Below are 17,662 nucleotides of genomic sequence, written 5' to 3'. Positions count from 1 at the left end.
CCAGCTGTAGCCATACTAGTGGATGGTGGTAAGGTGGCGCTGCTACCACCAGCACCGCCACACCAGTAGACCGCCACCAGCCGTATCATGACACATGATACGGCCTGGCGCTGTTGTGCTGGCGGGCGCTGCTGGCGGTAGCAATGCCGTGTCCCGTTCCCTGCCGGAAGACCCCCTGGATATAAGAAAGTTGGGCTTCCAACAGGAGAGAGGGCTGGGGGGTGTTGTGTGTGTGTGTGTGGGGGGGGTTGTGTGCATGAAGGTGTGAGTGTGTGCGTGAATGCGACTGTTTGTGTACGGTTGTTTGCGTGGGTGTATGCATGTGTGAGAATGCATGTACAAATGGAAATGTGAATGCGTGTCTGCATGTCAGTGTGAATGTGTGTACAGATGTGTGCGAGAATGAATGGATGTATGGATTATTGGTGTTCAATTAACGAAAATCATAACATCTCAGCGTAAATAGCAAGTATAAAATAAAATAAGACATAATAAAAACAATATTTCATAAAAGAGTAAAATGTCAGGTTTGCAATCCCCTCGCAAGGCCTTAGGGTCCACATTCCCAATTAGCTGACATAGCACATAATATTTTCGTCCAACAAGGTCTTTGTCATAGGAAATGCAAGGCCACACACAGTTCTAAGTTTTCGCCTCACGTGGGCCCTTGATCATGGCCACCGCTTAGCAGTGTACAAAGTTAAAGTGCTTATAGCTGAAAATGCTTTCTAGGTCCTACTGGTCAAGTGTGGCCCAGTGAGAGGTGCAGTTCAGGTTCAGAGGGGTCAGAAGTGTTCCGTGCTTGCAGGGATAAGGCCATCATGGACATTTTGGGTTACCAGTTGCTGTTTTCATAAACTTTAAGAAGCACCCTAATAGCTGGCATGATTGGCCTTGTAAATAGGTTATGACAGCTGCCCAACATGTCCTCACATTTAAAATGTGACATATTGGCCGGAGCCAATAGCACCACAAAGGTTTAAGAACTTCGCAAATTCAGGTCGCGTGTATAAGGATTCTTATGCTGTACTGCACCATCTGCATCATGTATCAGCTTCACCTACCTTACAACCATACCAATAATTCCATAGGAGAATTAGACCAAAGCGCAATCTCTTGAGGCTGTCCTTTGCATGGTCCGGGAAGTGCAAACTCAGGTAATCATGTAGGATACTTTGGCTGTAATCCAGCTGCTGTGTCCCCATGGTTAGGCTGACACCAAACTCAGTGGGAGGAAAGCAACACCCAGAACTGATTTTGTGTAACCACAGACAAGGGCAGGCCTTGAAAAATCATACAAATGTTACTAGACCTGCAAGTCGAATAGTTTGAATAATCTACTCAACCATAACTGTAATGTGCTTGACCCATAAACGGGACTCAAATTGTGTGATCCTAGACATCGATTTTAGTTTACAGAGTCGCTGTTTTCTTCATTGTCAAATATGAGTGCACCTTTAAATATGTGATCTTAGCATTTCTGCTGTATAAAAAAAACCTTTATGTTTGATTAAATAGACTAAACATTTGCTCCATGTATAAAAATAATATAACCCACATATAGGGAACATTGCTACCAGGGCAGGAGTGTTTCTAGGTTTGTTTAAGAACTCACTTTTAATAAATCTATTACTAAAGCATGATGTGGTCAGACACTGTCATTTACAGACAGAAAATGTCCAAGAAATGTCCAAAAAACCTTTCCACTAACTTGTAGCTTTACTGATAAAACAATATAATATATTAAAAATCTGTGAAAATTGAGTTTCAGAAAACATTTATTCTTTGCACATCACCAAGAACAGTGTTTGATTTGTTTTCATCCTAATGAAATATTTTTTCATCACACAGAAGTACAAACAATGGGCTTTCACAACTACTGAAATATATTGTGAAATGTTTGTACAATTGACTTAGCTATTCAGTCAGTCAGTCAAAGATCTTTATTCGGCAATTGCCATAAAAGTACAAACAAAATCACATATTAAAAAACTACACAATATTTTAAAACATACTCAAATACCATAAGATAAATTACCTAAACAGCCCAAATTCGTCTAATCCAAATTCCCCTTTACAGGCAGGAGAGAAATATACTAGGCATGGTTTGATGCCACTAAAGATGTGCAAACTTACAATAATTCTTATCAAAACATTGACTGATATCAAATACATTAAAATGTTTTACCAAAAGTTTGGTAACCTAAAATATACTAAAAATCCTTGATCCATATAAAATCACAAAAACTGTCATAGGCATATAAAAATTAAACAAAAATATACCGATTCCTAATACCAATAGAGAATTTAATAAAATGTAATACATGATAACAAATTTGGATTTCTGGCAATTTCTGAAAATATGGTAAGGCTTCTTTGTAGTGAATGGGAATTAGTTTACGTAAAATAGGTAGAATAAAATAACTTCTAGGGGTAGCATAAGCTATTTAAATGTCGTGTGTTAGGTAAAACATGGAACTCTGCAGACAGAAGGAAAGTGAATTGTAAGACAAACTGACTTTTGACCTCTGTCTCTGAACACAGAGCAAATGTGACAATAACAAGATTTAAAGGCATCTTAATTGCTCCTCTTTTTCTGACTGTGCACCTGTTGTTTGTCAACCCCCCAGAAGAGGCAAGTACGTCCTAAAAATAGTTCAACCTCATGAAATATGGCTCGCCATAGTGAGCAGGCGAGTACATTTTTTGAGGCCTGGACAAGGGGACTGCTTATTACCCTGGCAACACCTCTGGGTGGGCACGCAAGCTTCCCGAGTTAGAATTTTGAGAGTGAGGGGTACTGTTGGTTTGTTTGTGATGGGGCAAGCAGGGCCTATAGAAAACGTGTCTAAAGCTGCGTCTGGGAAACCCACTAGTTAGGAAGTGCCCAGCACTGGTTAGGGAGTGCTCATTAGTTGGTGGCAGGAATAAATGTGGCACTGCAAGGTACCATCTTCAGAGCACCTTCTGCAACTGCAGAAGATCAGAAGAGGACTGGACCTGCTGTTTCTGACCTGAGAGGAACCCTTAAGGACTGGACCTGCTCCCTCCTGTACCCAGGACAAAGATCTCTGTGGCTACACGGACACACCAGGTTGCAAGAGGCCTTTTTACTGAAGTGCTCAGATGACCGGATGGCCAGTGGCAAAATGGATCAGGACTGGAGTTTGTTGAAGCCTTATGTCTGACACACTAAGATTCTCCAAGTGCCTTCTTCTGTTCTCCTGGGTGCCATAGATGTGTACTCCTGTGGTTGTTTGGGCACCAGAAGATAGTTTAGAAACGTGAAACCTTTACCCCAGAACTCCAGCTAGACCTGTGGAGAAAGGTATCAGACCAGACTTGGATTGAATGTCAGCTTCTTCCTACTCAAGGCTCCAAGCACCATAGAAAAAACAACTAAGTCTCATTTGGTGTTGGGACTTAAAAAATTCTTGCGAAGAGGGCTATTCCTTCTCTTTTGCTAATCCAAATATCAACTGTGAAATATTATAAGATTTTTCAAGGTGATAAACCATTTTCCATGCTTGTTAGTGATAATATAAACACACCCATACCCATATAAATGTTAGGCTAAACTTCTAAACAAATCCGAAATCTGAAACAAAACAAAACTAAATTATAGCATCCAAAACTGTGGTAGTGGAAATTATGAAATGTCACTACCTGGAGACCCAGGTTATTTAGAAGAAGAACTACGGTGTGAAAATATTGCTGGAACTTTTATCACTGCTGGTTTGAGCATTTGTGTAGTTCTAGATCAGAACGCCCTCCCCACACCCCCTTGTGGTGGTGGGGTCAAATACTTGAATATAAAAAAATAAAATATTTTGTAACTATTTGTTTTTTTCACCATCAGGTAAATGCAGATAAAATAACACACACTTTAAATGAAGCTTTAAATGCAAGTTCAATTAATCAGTGGGAAATGCACTCTTTTATGTTATGAAACCTCAAATGGTTTGTGCAGTCACTGCTGGTGTCTATGTGTGAGGGCAGAGTCACAGAATTAAATCCTGGTTGGACCAGTAGAGGACAAAGGTGTGTGTATTTATAGTGCTACAAGGCCCCAGCTTGTAACAGAAAGCACTGTGAATATATGGCATTATTTTTAAACTGTATTAACACAATGTAGTATAAGCTGCATCAAAATTATTTAGTATTTATAACCCAACACATTCTGTAAATGTATATAATTTAATAATAGGTAACCAGTCAGTACAGAGTGCAAGCATTTGTATGTGTCCACTAAAAGTAATTTTTTCCAGAACTCAACACCCTTGTGTCACCTTTCAAAAAGAATACATCTTTGTCATCATGAAATTTTAAGTGATTTCATCAGTTAAAGCTTACTCTGTCTCCCAAGCAGCCTTTACATTTGGTGATTAATTAATTATACACATTGACATATCTTTCAGGTAGTAGGCACCTTGGTGAAAAGACCTACTTCTTCTTTAGCTCTCTATCCCTCCCTGAGCTTCGCAGCACAGGAAGCCTCAATCCCTTCCCCTTTCACTTTCACACAGAAGCACCTCAATGTATAACTAACCGTCCCGAATGGTTGGTCTTTAACATTTCCCATCACCCATCTGCACAGGAAGTAGCATCTCTGGTTTCCTGCTACACCAGTGTTTAAAAGAAAAAAACAAGCAAGAAGACTTTATTTTACAACACCCATCTGCACTGGAAGTAAAGTCACTGGACGTCCCATCATCCAACTGCACGGGAAGTGCCATTACTGACTTCCCATTCATGGCTCCCTCTGCTCTTCCATTCTACTGTGACCTCCTTAATGCCAGCTGCAGCACGGATGGGCTGATGGCATGAGAAAGACATGACTGTCTGCACTATGCACTGCTGCTCTCCTCTCTGCTCTCAACCCTAGCTGTTGCATGCTGCACTGCTGCCACCTACCCCACACCACACATGCAATGAGTGTTCACATATACTTCCTGCAAATTCACATAAACTCCCACACTCTACACCCATCATTCGTGCACCAACAGTGCCCAGCAGCCCAGTCACTCACATTCACACAAACTGGCTACCTACTCAAACAGACCAAACACACACACAACACACCTACAGTCATATGCCTTCCCCTCAACACCTGCTCGCTCACCAAACTTGCCAAAGAGAAATGGGACATACTGCATGACCACAGACCGTACCTGCTATCCCTTACAGAAACATGGCTTAACCCTATCTCTGGAATTGACAACACTTCAACCATCCTCGCCAGTTACAAGATCGCCAGACAAAACCATTAGCACAAGCCAAAAGGTTGAGTCACAATCATATTTAAAAATAACATCAGTGCACCACCTTTATGGACACCCCCAGTAGCTACGTGGAACAACTTAATGTTCAGTATGAGCATCACAGCCAACGTCTCCCTAAGCAGAGCACTTGTATACAGACCACCAGGACCAACACCAATTTTGTGAGCGACATCACAGACTTCATTGCATTACTCATTATCAATGCCGGCCGGCACCTTCATCCTCCTCAATGACTTCAACTTTCACCTAGAAGACCACATCAAACCCAAACTCTCCAGCCCTTCCGGAAAACCTTACAAACCATGGCCTCACCCTGCATGTTAACAAACCCACCCACACAGCTGGACACCTTTTGGACCAGATTTCCTCCACAATCAGCAACATCACAGTCAGCAGCCTATGACTAGACATACCACGCCCTTATAAGTTTCAGCATACCCATCCTGGATCACCAAAGACCTTCCATCACCATAACCACTTGCCACAGCTGGGAAAGCATTGCAGAAGAGGAGTGGCCTTCCACCCTCTCTGCGCACCAGCCTGAGCTCATCGGCAACTGGCAAAAGTTTTCAAGCACCTCAACAGCTGGATCAATACATGAGCCAACACCCTGGTTCCCTATAAGCACAACCCGATGGGAAGAGCCTAACCATAGGCCAGTAGGTACACAGTCTAGGAAAGTACAATCTTCCTTGGCATGTTACCCCCATTTGTATCTGTATGTCAGTTTGTTTTTGCCTGTCTCACTGGGATCTTGCTGGTCAGGACCCCAGTGCTCATAGTTTATAGCCTAATGTGTGTGTCTGTGTAGTGCTTAACTGTGTCACTGAGGCTCTGCTAATCAGAACCTCAGTGCTTATGCTCCCTCTGCTTTTAAATTTGTCACTGTAGGCTAGTGACTTCATTTACCAATTTCAATTGGCACACTGCCCCCCCCCCTTATAAGTCCCTAGTATATGGTACCTAGGTACCCAGGACATTGGGGTTCCAGGAGATCCATATGGGCTGCAGCATTTCTTTTGCCACCCAAAGGGAGCACAGACAAACCCTTGCACAGACCTGCCATTGCAGCCTGCGTGAAATAATGCACAAGTTATTTCACAGCCATTTTCACTGCACTTAAGTAACTTATAAGTCACCTATATGTCTAACCTTCACTTGCTGGAGGTTAGGTGCAAAGTTACTAAGTGTGAGGGCCCCCTTGCACTAGCAAAGGTGCCCCCACATAGTTCAGGGCCATTTCCTGGGACTTTGTGAGTGCGGAGATGCCATTACACGCGTGCACTACATATAGGTCACAATGGTAACTCCGAATATGGCCATGTAACATGTCTAAGATCATGGAATTGTCCCCCCATTCCAAATCTGGTATTGGGGAGCCAATTCCATACATCCTGGGGGCTCCACAAAGGACCCCCAGTACTGTCAAACCAGCCCTCTGAGACTTGCACTGCAGCTACAGCTGCTGCCACCACACAGACAGGGTTCTGCCCTCCTGGGGCCTGGGCAGCATTTCCTCTGTGAGCAGGGTGTTACAGTCTCTCCCTTTGGAAATAGGCTAGGTAGGGGTAGCCTCCCCCAGCCTCTGGAAATGCTTTGAAGGGCACAGATGGTGCCCTCCTTGCATAAGCCAGCCTGCACCTGTTCAGGGGCCCCTTGTCCCCTGGTCTGGTGCAAAACTGAACAAAGGAAAGGGGTGGTGCCCAGCGCTCCTCCAGTGTGTCCCAGACTTCAGTCATCTTGCTTTGCAAGGTGTGGGGGCACTCTGAAGCGCTCTGAGTGGCAAGTGCCAGCAGATGATGGCAGGGACCCCTCCTGATAGGTCCATACCTGATAAGGTAGCCAATCCCACTCTCAGGGCTATTTAGGACCTCTCCTGTGGGTTCTCTTCAGATTCTGCTTGCAAGTTTCCTTCAGGAATCCTCTGCAAATACTTCATCATCCTCTGACCTCAGATGAACCGCAGCCTGCTCCAGGACCCGCTGTAACAGAAACAAAGTATCCATAAGGGATACTTTTCCTTTGCAACTTCAGCTCCAGCCAGCAACTGCAACAGTTTCCATGGTGTGCAAGCTCTGGGGACTCCCTGTCTTCATCCTGCACCAGAAGGACCGAAGAAATCTCCCGTGGAGTGATGGAGTCACTTCCTTGCTCCAGCAGGCACCTTCCAAGACGACAACCGGTACCCTTGGACTCCTCTCACAGTGACAAGCATGCTCCTAAGAACACAGAGGTTGGACCCCTTCGACATAGACTGTCCTGAGGTCCTGCTAAGACCATTTGGAGAAGGTAAGAGCTTGCCTTCCCTGAGAGCCACAGTACCCCTGTGTACTGCGTATTCTTCACCTCCTGAGGCCTCTGTGCACTGTTTGCTAAATTCCTACATGCTCAGCCTGGCCCAGGTCCCCAGCACTCCATCCTGCATCGCTCAACTCGCTGAGTTGTTCTCCAGCTGCGTGGGACCTTCCTTTGCTGTGCTGCACCAACTGTGTTTTGCATCTCTTTTGTCCCCGTGCCCTGGGACTCCCAGGGGTGCTGTCTGGCATCCTCAGGGCTCTTTAAAGTGCTGAGATCCCCCTCTTCCTCCTCACACAGAGTTGAGGCCCCCCGGTCCCTCCTGGGTCCATCCAGCACCATTTTGATGCAAAACGCACTTTTGTCGTAGCCAAGGCTTGTTGGTGACTTTCAGCACAAAATTACATCTGCATCCATCTTCATGTCGTGGGACATTTTTTGCATCATGCAGGAACCTGCTGGGATCTTCCTAGGCTGCACTTCTGCAGGCTTCGACTAACCGTGGACTGTTCTTTTGCACCCGCTTCTGGGTTGGCAGGGGCTCCTGTCCTTTCTGGAACTTCTTTTGACTTCTGGATTTGGTCCCCTTCTTTTGCAGGTCTTCAGGTCCAGGAATCCAGCAGTTGTTGTTTGCAGACTTGGTTGGTTACTGCATAATCACAATCATGAGGTGTAGTGTGTCCTAAGGAAACTTGCAGTACTTTACTTCTGCTTTTCTGGGCTCTGGGGTGGGGTAATTTACATACCTTTACTATATTCTTACTCTCCCAACGATTCTGCACACACTACACTTGTCTAGGGGGGCATTCATGATTCGCATTTTACTTACTTAGTATATGGGTTGTGTTGCTCCTCGACCTATTTTCTCCCATTGCATTCTTTAGCATTTTCTATTGTTTTATTTACTTGTCTAATTTTGGTGTCTAGTGTATATATTGTGTATAATACTTTCCTCCAGAAGGAGTATTGTCTCTAAGATATTTTTGGTACCACTGAGTATTGTCTTTACTTGTGTATAAGTACTGTGTAGCTATAAGTGGTATTGCAGGAGCTTTGCACGTCTCCTAGTTCAGCCTATGCTGCTCTACTATAGCTACCTCTATCAGCCTAAGCTGCTAGAACACTACTACATTTCACTAATAAGGGATAACTGGACCTGGTGTAAGGTGTAAGTACCCAAGTTACCCACTACAAACCAGGCCAGCCTCCTACACACAGAGGAACTCACAGTGATAAAACTGCGCAGCAAGCAACTGGAGCACAAATGGAGAACAAGTCAAAATACCACAGATAAAGACAACTTTAAATCAGTCCTAAGACGCTACCACCAGCAGATACAGAACATTAAGCACATACCTCTTGCAGAACGCATCAGTGGTAGAGCTAACAGTAACAAAGAGATCTTCGCCATCATCAAAGATGTTACCTCACCTCCTGCCACCTCCAACAACAGCGCCCTCTCACAAACTCTTGGAATTCTTCTATAACAAAATTAGCTCCAAATATGGCAACTTTGAACCTCAATTGACCCTACCATCGCAACGCAACCTCCCATCACAGCCAAACAACGAATCATGACCTCGTGACCTGTGGTCGCCATCATCAAAATCCTTACTCTCATAAAGCTCATCCACTGGGGGGCCCCATCTTACCCTTGCCACCACCACACTTTCATTGAAAGACTCCTACCGATCAGTGAAGCACCAGCACCCATCTCCAATGCCTCCATTGACTCAGCCACATTTCCAGACACCTGGAAATATGCCACTTTCACACCCCTACTCAAGAAACCATCCACTGACCCAACCATGCTTTCCAACTCGAGGCCCATCTCCCTCCTACCATACCTAGCAAAGGTCATAGAGAAACTATCAACTGAAACCTCACCAACCACCGCAGCAACCACCAGCTCCTCAACACCATGCAATCCAGGTTCAGGCCTAGCCACAGCACAGAAACAGTACTCATCGCCATCACAGACAACATCTACATCATTCTTGACAGAGTAGACAGGGCAGCTCTCATTCTCCTGGTCCTTTCAGCAGCATTTGACACGGTCTTGCATCCTCATCAGTTGCCTGCACGAAAATGGCATCCAAGGACCCGCTTTCTGCTGGATTTGCTCCATTTTAGCAGATAGAATACAAATCTCATTTTTGCACTTTACTCCTCGGAAGTCCACACACTTATCTGTGTAGTGCCTCAAGGTTCATTGCTCTGCCCCACCCTCTTCAACTCACATATGATCCTCTCTAGTCACTGTCATCCGCGCACACATCAACATCCTCTACTACAATGATGACAAAGCAACTCATACTCTCCTTCTCGGACATGACCCACAATACAAGAAACAAGTTCGCTACCTGCATGATCGATGTGGCTAACTGGATGACAGCCAACTATTTCAAGGTCAACACCAACAAGACAGAATCAGTGATCTTCCGCAAGAACCCCCTCGCCGTAGGACTCCAACTGGTGGTGAGCTGAACTCAACCCATGCACACTCAGCACCCACAAAAGGAATCTCAGAATAGTACTTGCCAGCAAACTGGAGTTGACTGCACAAGTCAACAACGCAACTTCATCCTGTTGCTAGACACTGAAGATGCTGAGGAAGATCTTTAAATGACTCCCAAGCAACAATAGAAAAACTGTCACGCTTGTCCTAGTCACCAGCAAGTTGGAACACAGGAATACACTCTATGCCAAGCAATTCACTAAAGACTACAAACCATCCAGAACTTGGCAGCCAGATGCATCCTCAACTTCCCACATAGAACGGACATCACTCCACACCCAAGGGAGCTCTACTGGCTCCCAAAACACAAATGTGCTCATTTCCAACTTCTCACATGCACAATTGAGGCACTATACAACTTAGGCCCCACCTAACTCAACAGTTGCATCTCCTTCCATCAACCACCCAGATACCTCCGCTCCACAAGACTCCTACTTCCTACTCACAGACATACCACACATAACCAGAAGCAGATTAGGTGGACAGGCATCCTATTTCACCCCTCCTAAACCATGAGATGACCTCCCACTCCACATCAGAGTCTCCTCCTCTCTTCTTCAATTCCACTGAAGATCTGGCTTTTCAGTTAATCAACCTGTCGCAGGTAGGGCTAGGGCAGAGGAGAAAACCTACTAGTTCTTGGTATCATCACTGCATGTGTAGTGGCACTGAGGCCCAGACATGTGAAGGGATAACTAAATGCCAATTACGTATGTTTTATTATACTTACTTGGTTGCTTTAAGGCCCAGTGCCCTTTTTCTGTGCCAGTGTTGCTTTGGGCCTTGTGCCCATCGCCCAAGGAAGGAGAATATCGTAGCAGAGGTGACACTTTAGCTTTGGCATCAGAGAAATGACAGAGAGGTAAGTGGGGTAGGATCAGGGCCCCTTTTTTTAACAAACAGCAGAGGGAACTGCACGCTTCGCAAGGGAGTATTTTTCAGTGCAGCAGACAAAGCGGCATGGGGCCCAGTGTTGTTATGGGCCCATTGCATCACAATCATGACTCTCCAAAAGAGGCTGGGGGGCGTGTAAGCATTAGGGCAGAGGAGTCCCTTGCTGCAACAAGGGGCAACATGTGGGAGCTCATTTTAGTCTTAAAGGAACAGAGTCTGTTGGAATCTGAATAATGTACACAGACTAAAACCAAGAGGAAGAAGGTGTGGCCATGCACATCAAAAGAGAAAAAAGTACACAAGGAGAGGCCATAAGAAGAAAGGAATACCCCCTAAGGAAATTGAAGGAGAAAATGAAAATACAAAAATGGCAGAAACTTTAGTTATCTATCTATCTATCAGACTACAGATTAACAGAAACTGATTAACAACTGCTAAATTAAGGACTATGATTTTGTATTGAAATGCACCTTGACCTAGTTGAAACTCACATTTATGCATATAACTTGTGAGGAAATTTGAGAAAATGCATGCAATAAAAAGAAGAAAACAGTGGATCTAAATGTACATTTCTATTGTGAAAGTGCAAAATTGCAGATAGATCAAATACTAGACTTAAGCCATGATTTAGATCTTGACGGTAATACCACAATTTCGCCTCAGCACTGGTACCAAGTAATTCATCAAGCTGACGGTGAACTTACTGCTGTATTTAGATCTATGGCGGTTCAACCGCCATCTGTGTTGATGGCGTGTACTTCATTGTGCTAGCTGTATCCCGCAGCCAACACAGTGGACTGCAATGCTGACGAGTCTTACTCCGTTGCCCTTGGGAGGACAGCATTGCGCCAACCATATTTAGATAACACAGATATTTAGAGGGTCGCTGGGACTATTAGAAAATAGTGAGAGTTAGAAAAATAACCCTCCCCAAGACCCTGAAAAGTGAGTGCAAAGTGCACTAAAGTTCCCCTAAGGACAAAGAAGTTGTGTTAGAGGAATAATGCAGGAAAGACACAAACCAGCAATGCAACAACTGTGGATTTCCAATCTAGGGTACCTGTGGAACAAGGGGACCAAGTCCAAAAGTCACAAGCAAGTCGGAGATGGGCAAATGCCCAGGAAATGCCAGCTGCGGGTGCAAAGAAGCTTCTACTGGACAGAAGAAGCTGAGGTTTCTGCAGGAACAAAAAAGGCTAGAGACTTCCCCTTTGGTGGACGGATCCCTCTCGCCGTGGAGAGTCGTGCAGAAGTGTTTTCCCGCCGAAAGAACGCCAACAAGCCTTGCTAGCTGCAAATCGTGCGGTTAGCGTTTTTGGACGCTGCTGAGGCCCAGGAGGGACCAGGAGGTCGTAAATTGGACCAGCAGAGAGAGGGGACGTCGAGCAAGACAAGGAGCCCTCTCTGAAGCCGGTAGCACCCGGAGAAGTGCCAGAAACAGGCACTACGAGGATGCGTGAAACGGTGCTCGCCGAAGTTGCACAAAGGAGTCCCACGTCGCCGGAGACCAACTTAGAAAGTCGTGCAATGCAGGTTAGAGTGCCGTGGACCCAGGCTTGGCTGTGCACAAAGGATTTCCGCCGGAAGTGCACAGGGGCCGGAGTAGCTGCAAAGTCGCGGTTCCCAGCAATGCAGCCCAGCGAGGTGAGGCAAGGACTTACCTCCACCAAACTTGGACTGAAGAGTCACTGGACTGTGGGGGTCACTTGGACAGAGTCGCTGGATTCGAGGGACCTCGCTCGTCGTGCTGAGAGGAGACCCAAGGGACCGGTAATGCAGCTTTTTGGTGCCTGCGGTTGCAGGGGGAAGATTCCGTCGACCCACGGGAGATTTCTTCGGAGCTTCTGGTGCAGAGAGGAGGCAGACTACCCCCACACCATGCACAAGCAGGAAAACAGTCGAGAAGGCGGCAGGATCAGCGTTACAGAGTTGCAGTAGTCGTCTTTGCTACTATGTTGCAGGTTTGCAGGCTTCCAGCGCGGTCAGCAGTCGATTCCTTATCAGAAGGTGAAGAGAGAGATGCAGAGGAACTCGGATGAGCTCTTGCATTCGTTATCTGAAGTTTCCCCAGAGACAGAGACCCTAAATAGCCAGAAAAGAGGGTTTGGCTACCTAGGAGAGAGGATAGGCTACTAACACCTGAAGGAGCCTATCAGCAGGAGTCTCTGACGTCACCTGATGGCACTGGCCACTCAGAGCAGTCCAGTGTGCCAGCAGCACCTCTGTTTCCAAGATGGCAGAGGTCTGGAGCACACTGGAGGAGCTCTGGACACCTCCCAGGGGAGGTGCAGGTCAGGGGAGTGGTCACTCCCCTTTCCTTTGTCCAGTTTCGCGCCAGAGCAGGGGCTAAGGGGTCCCTGAACCGGTGTAGACTGGCTTATGCAGAATTGGGCACCTCTGTGCCCAACAAAGCATTTCCAGAGGCTGGGGGAGGCTACTCCTCCCCTGCCTTCACACCATTTTCCAAAGGGAGAGGGTGTCACACCCTCTCTCAGAGGAAGTTCTTTGTTCTGCCATCCTGGGCCAGGCCTGGCTGGACCCCAGGAGGGCAGATGCCTGTCTGAGGGGTTGGCAGCAGCAGCAGCTGCAGTGAAACCCCAGGAAGGGCAGTTTGGCAGTACCAGGGTCTGTGCTACAGACCACTGGGATCATGGAATTGTACCTACAATGCCAGGATGGCATAGAGGGGGCAATTCCATGATCATAGACATGTTACATGGCCATATTCGGAGTTACCATTGTGAAGCTACATATAGGTAGTGACCTATATGTAGTGCACGCGTGTAATGGTGTCCCTGCACTCACAAAGTTCAGGGAATTGGCTCTGAACAATGTGGGGGCACCTTGGCTAGTGCCAGGGTGCCCTCACACTAAGTAACTTTGCACCTAACCTTTACCAGGTAAAGGTTAGACATATAGGTGACTTATAAGTTACTTAAGTGCAGTGTAAAATGGCTGTGAAATAACGTGGACGTTATTTCACTCAGGCTGCAGTGGCAGGCCTGTGTAAGAATTGTCAGAGCTCCCTATGGGTGGCAAAAGAAATGCTGCAGCCCATAGGGATCTCCTGGAACCCCAATACCCTGGGTACCTCAGTACCATATACTAGGGAATTATAAGGGTGTTCCAGTAAGCCAATGTAAATTGGTAAAAATGGTCACTAGCCTGTTAGTGACAATTTGGAAAGAAATGAGAGAGCATAACCACTGAGGTTCTGATTAGCAGAGCCTCAGTGAGACAGTTAGTCACTACACAGGTAACACATTCAGGCACACTTATGAGCACTGGGGCCCTGGGTTACCAGGGTCCCAGTGACACATACAACTAAAACAACATATATACAGTGAAAAATGGGGGTAACATGTCAGGCAAGATGGTACTTTCCTACACCTTCAAAACACACTATAAAGCACACTCCATTTCAGACTATGATCCTTTGCCATTCCGTTACCCACCACCAATCTGAGGACGACATTTGCCACTGAGCAGCCAAGTTATGGGTTTTTTTCAATTCCCCTTCTGTTTTTTCACTTTTTCATTTTTTCATTATTTTTCAAATCACTTTAGGGCCACTAGCATATTCATTTTTTTTATCACTGTGGCAGGAAGGAGGAACACACGTTTTACAGAGGGAGACATGAAAGTCAAGGTGGATGAAATTATTAGAGTAGAGCCACAATTGTTTGGAGCACAAGTACAAAATGATAGAAAAGGGGAATTGTTGTCCAGAATAGTCAAAAGAGTGAATGCCATAGTTAATCTGCGCACACAGGAGGAAATTAGGAAGAGGTGGAACGACCTGCGGAGGAGAGTCTGTTCCTTGGCCTCCAAGTGTCAAATGCAGGCCCAGAGGACTGGTGGTGGTAGTCCCAGCCCCCCATTACAACTCTTTCTCTGGGTGAAGAAGGTCTTGCAGATCCTACATCCTGAAGGCTTGACAGGAAACCCTGGTGGAGTGGAGACTGGTAAGTTCCACCTATGTATGTCTCACTAATCATAAAATGAATCCTTCCCTTAACTTAGCTCTGCGGAATGTTTCTAGATACCGATCAAAACATATATTTAAACTTCAATTTCAAAAATATCTTGTGCTATCCAAATTATTAGCATCGTGGTAGTTTCTCTCCATTTAACTATAAACAATATGTATTGTCAGATTAAGTGTTGTTCTCCATGGAGCACCCCTCATACTTAGTACCTCGCTTTATTTGACTGTAGGTTGTTGCACTTAAAAAAACAGGTTTCAAACTCCATGCACATGAAGGTATAGTGCTTGTAAGTGGTAACTTAACCTATGCACATTATACACATGTGGGTACATATGGCAAATGTGTGTCCATTTTCACTGTAATAGATTATACAGGTGTGTGTTACTTTTTCACAAGTATTGGCAATAGTGTTTACAAATGACTACATCTACCATCATGCCCTGCTTTTGTCTCTGCATACCAACAGTGCAAAGTGATGTAGCTCAACCTCCCTTTCTTTCCATATATGTACAAAAGTCAAAGCTTTATGTAGTTGTCCTTCTCTATTTCATGATATGTATTAAAATGTAATCTGCTGTGTTGATCCAGTATGTTGTCACCTTTTTGCCACTACATTGAATTGATCTACTTGCTTGCATGAATCATAGTTTCTGGATTCAAAGGTTTCCTATCATGTTCTGTGGCATGCTGATTCTAAGTAGTATTGATACACAATTTACTTTGCATTGTTCATATGATAACCAATGCCATTAAATCCAGTAAGTCGTACCATAGTTTGTTTTTGAGCCTGCTAGGCCTTGAAATGGATACACTCTCAAATCCCCTCTCTACTGTGGTTAGTTCCATGTCTGGTTCATGTTCTGTAGCGTTTCTAAATTACATTTTACATTTCAGAACATCTCTCAATCATTCTTATTGAAGGATGCATCTGTGCAAATTAATCTGCATGAGCAAACAGTTCAAAATCACTGAAAGTTCTAAACATTACATTAATCATAATATTTCTTTTTTTTAGTTTGCTTCATTTGTAGCCGAAGACACATTTGAAGTACAGTACAGACCTGTAATGTCATGTTGTTTGTAATTCATATTAGGTTCAACACCCAGGGTCAGTGGACCACCATCTGCAACTGAAGACACCTCCACTCTAGGCCAGGATCAAGCCTTCAGTGAGGACACCACTCCTGCAAGTCTGAATGATTAGGAGATGCCTGGTCCATCTGGTCTGTCTGGGAAGACAGCCCCAGTGATTCACACTCGGCCCACACCTCCCACCCTAGCTCCTCAATAACTCAGCCTATGGATACCTCCATCTCCTGTGTCCAGAGGGACACAACTCTCATCTTGTGCCCCCCCAGTCCCGCCTAATGTTGAGCAACCACCACCACCTCCACTTGTCCCAGGACCCTGTGGGATGGGTCACACTGTCTCAATGGCATAGGTTAGTGGTAGTAGAGCGTGTGGGAGGGAATCTGTGGGCCAGCAAACTGAGGTCAGTGGCATCACTATCACCAAGACCACCATTGACCAGGTCTTGGGAGCACTACAACAGTCCCAAGGCGTGATGGGCCAGGTCCTAACGGAGGTCAGGGACATTAAACAGGTGCACAAGGAGCACTTTGTTGAGATGCAGAATCAGAACTCCAATTTATGCTCCTTGACTGGGGTGATGTTTGACATCTTTCACCATATATGCACAGCTTTTCCTGTACCATCAACCTCTGTCTATGGTCCTCCAACATCAGGACAAAATACAACTTCCTCTTGCCCAGACAGGTATGCCCTGCCACAACAAGAGACTGCTCCATCCACCAAAGTCCATTCACCTTTGTCCCCCGCCCCACCGGAGGTAACATTCATCCAGACCACCAGGAGAGGATGGCAAGACCTCCATTACCACCTCCAAGGGATGCCAAATCTAAATCCCTCCAGTGTGTTCTATCATTCACTCTGTGGACTATTTCATGGACACATTTATCTTTTTTGAGGACAGCTGAATTTTGTACATTGGACTCCAAACAATGTGTGCTCAACAAGTATAGTTTCATCCACCATGATGGACTTTAGATTTTTTTTCTTGTTCTTCATTTTAGTTTCAAAGATATTGCACTCATTTATTTTTTCAAAATAAATGCACATGAAACAAAAGTATTACCTTTTCTATGTCTTCCATACACCATCATCTTTTAAACCTGTCAATCAATATGATTCTAAATCAAATCAATCAATCAATAATAATACTTGTAAAGCGCACTACATACCCGCGAGGGTCTCAAGGCACTGGGGGTGCTTGGGGGTGCTGCTACTGCTCGAAGAGCCAGGTCTTGAGGTGTCTTCTGAAGGTGAGCAGCTCTTGGGTCTTTCTTAGGTTGGCCGGGAGGGTGTTCCAGGTCTTGGCGGCGAGGTAGGAGAAGGATCTTCCGCCGGAGGATATTCGCTGGATGCGGGGGACGGCGACGAGGGTGAGGTTGGAGGAGCGGAGTTGTCGGGTCGGGGTGTAGAAGCTGAGTCTGCTGTTCAGGTAGGCTGGCCCGGTGTTGTGGAGTGCTTTGTGTGCGTGGGTGAGGAGCTTGAAGGTGATCCTCTTGTCGACGGGCAGCCAGTGAAGGTTTCTCAGGTGGGGGGTGTTTTGGATGCGTTGGAGGCGTTGTAGGTGCTTGGACGGTAAGCCTGCGTAGAGTACG

Source organism: Pleurodeles waltl, chromosome 4_2 (assembly GCF_031143425.1).
Source record: "Pleurodeles waltl isolate 20211129_DDA chromosome 4_2, aPleWal1.hap1.20221129, whole genome shotgun sequence".
In the NCBI taxonomy this organism is placed as follows: domain Eukaryota; kingdom Metazoa; phylum Chordata; class Amphibia; order Caudata; family Salamandridae; genus Pleurodeles; species Pleurodeles waltl.
The sequence above is the reverse complement of the archived record's forward strand: the minus strand, read 5'-3'. Positions refer to the sequence as shown.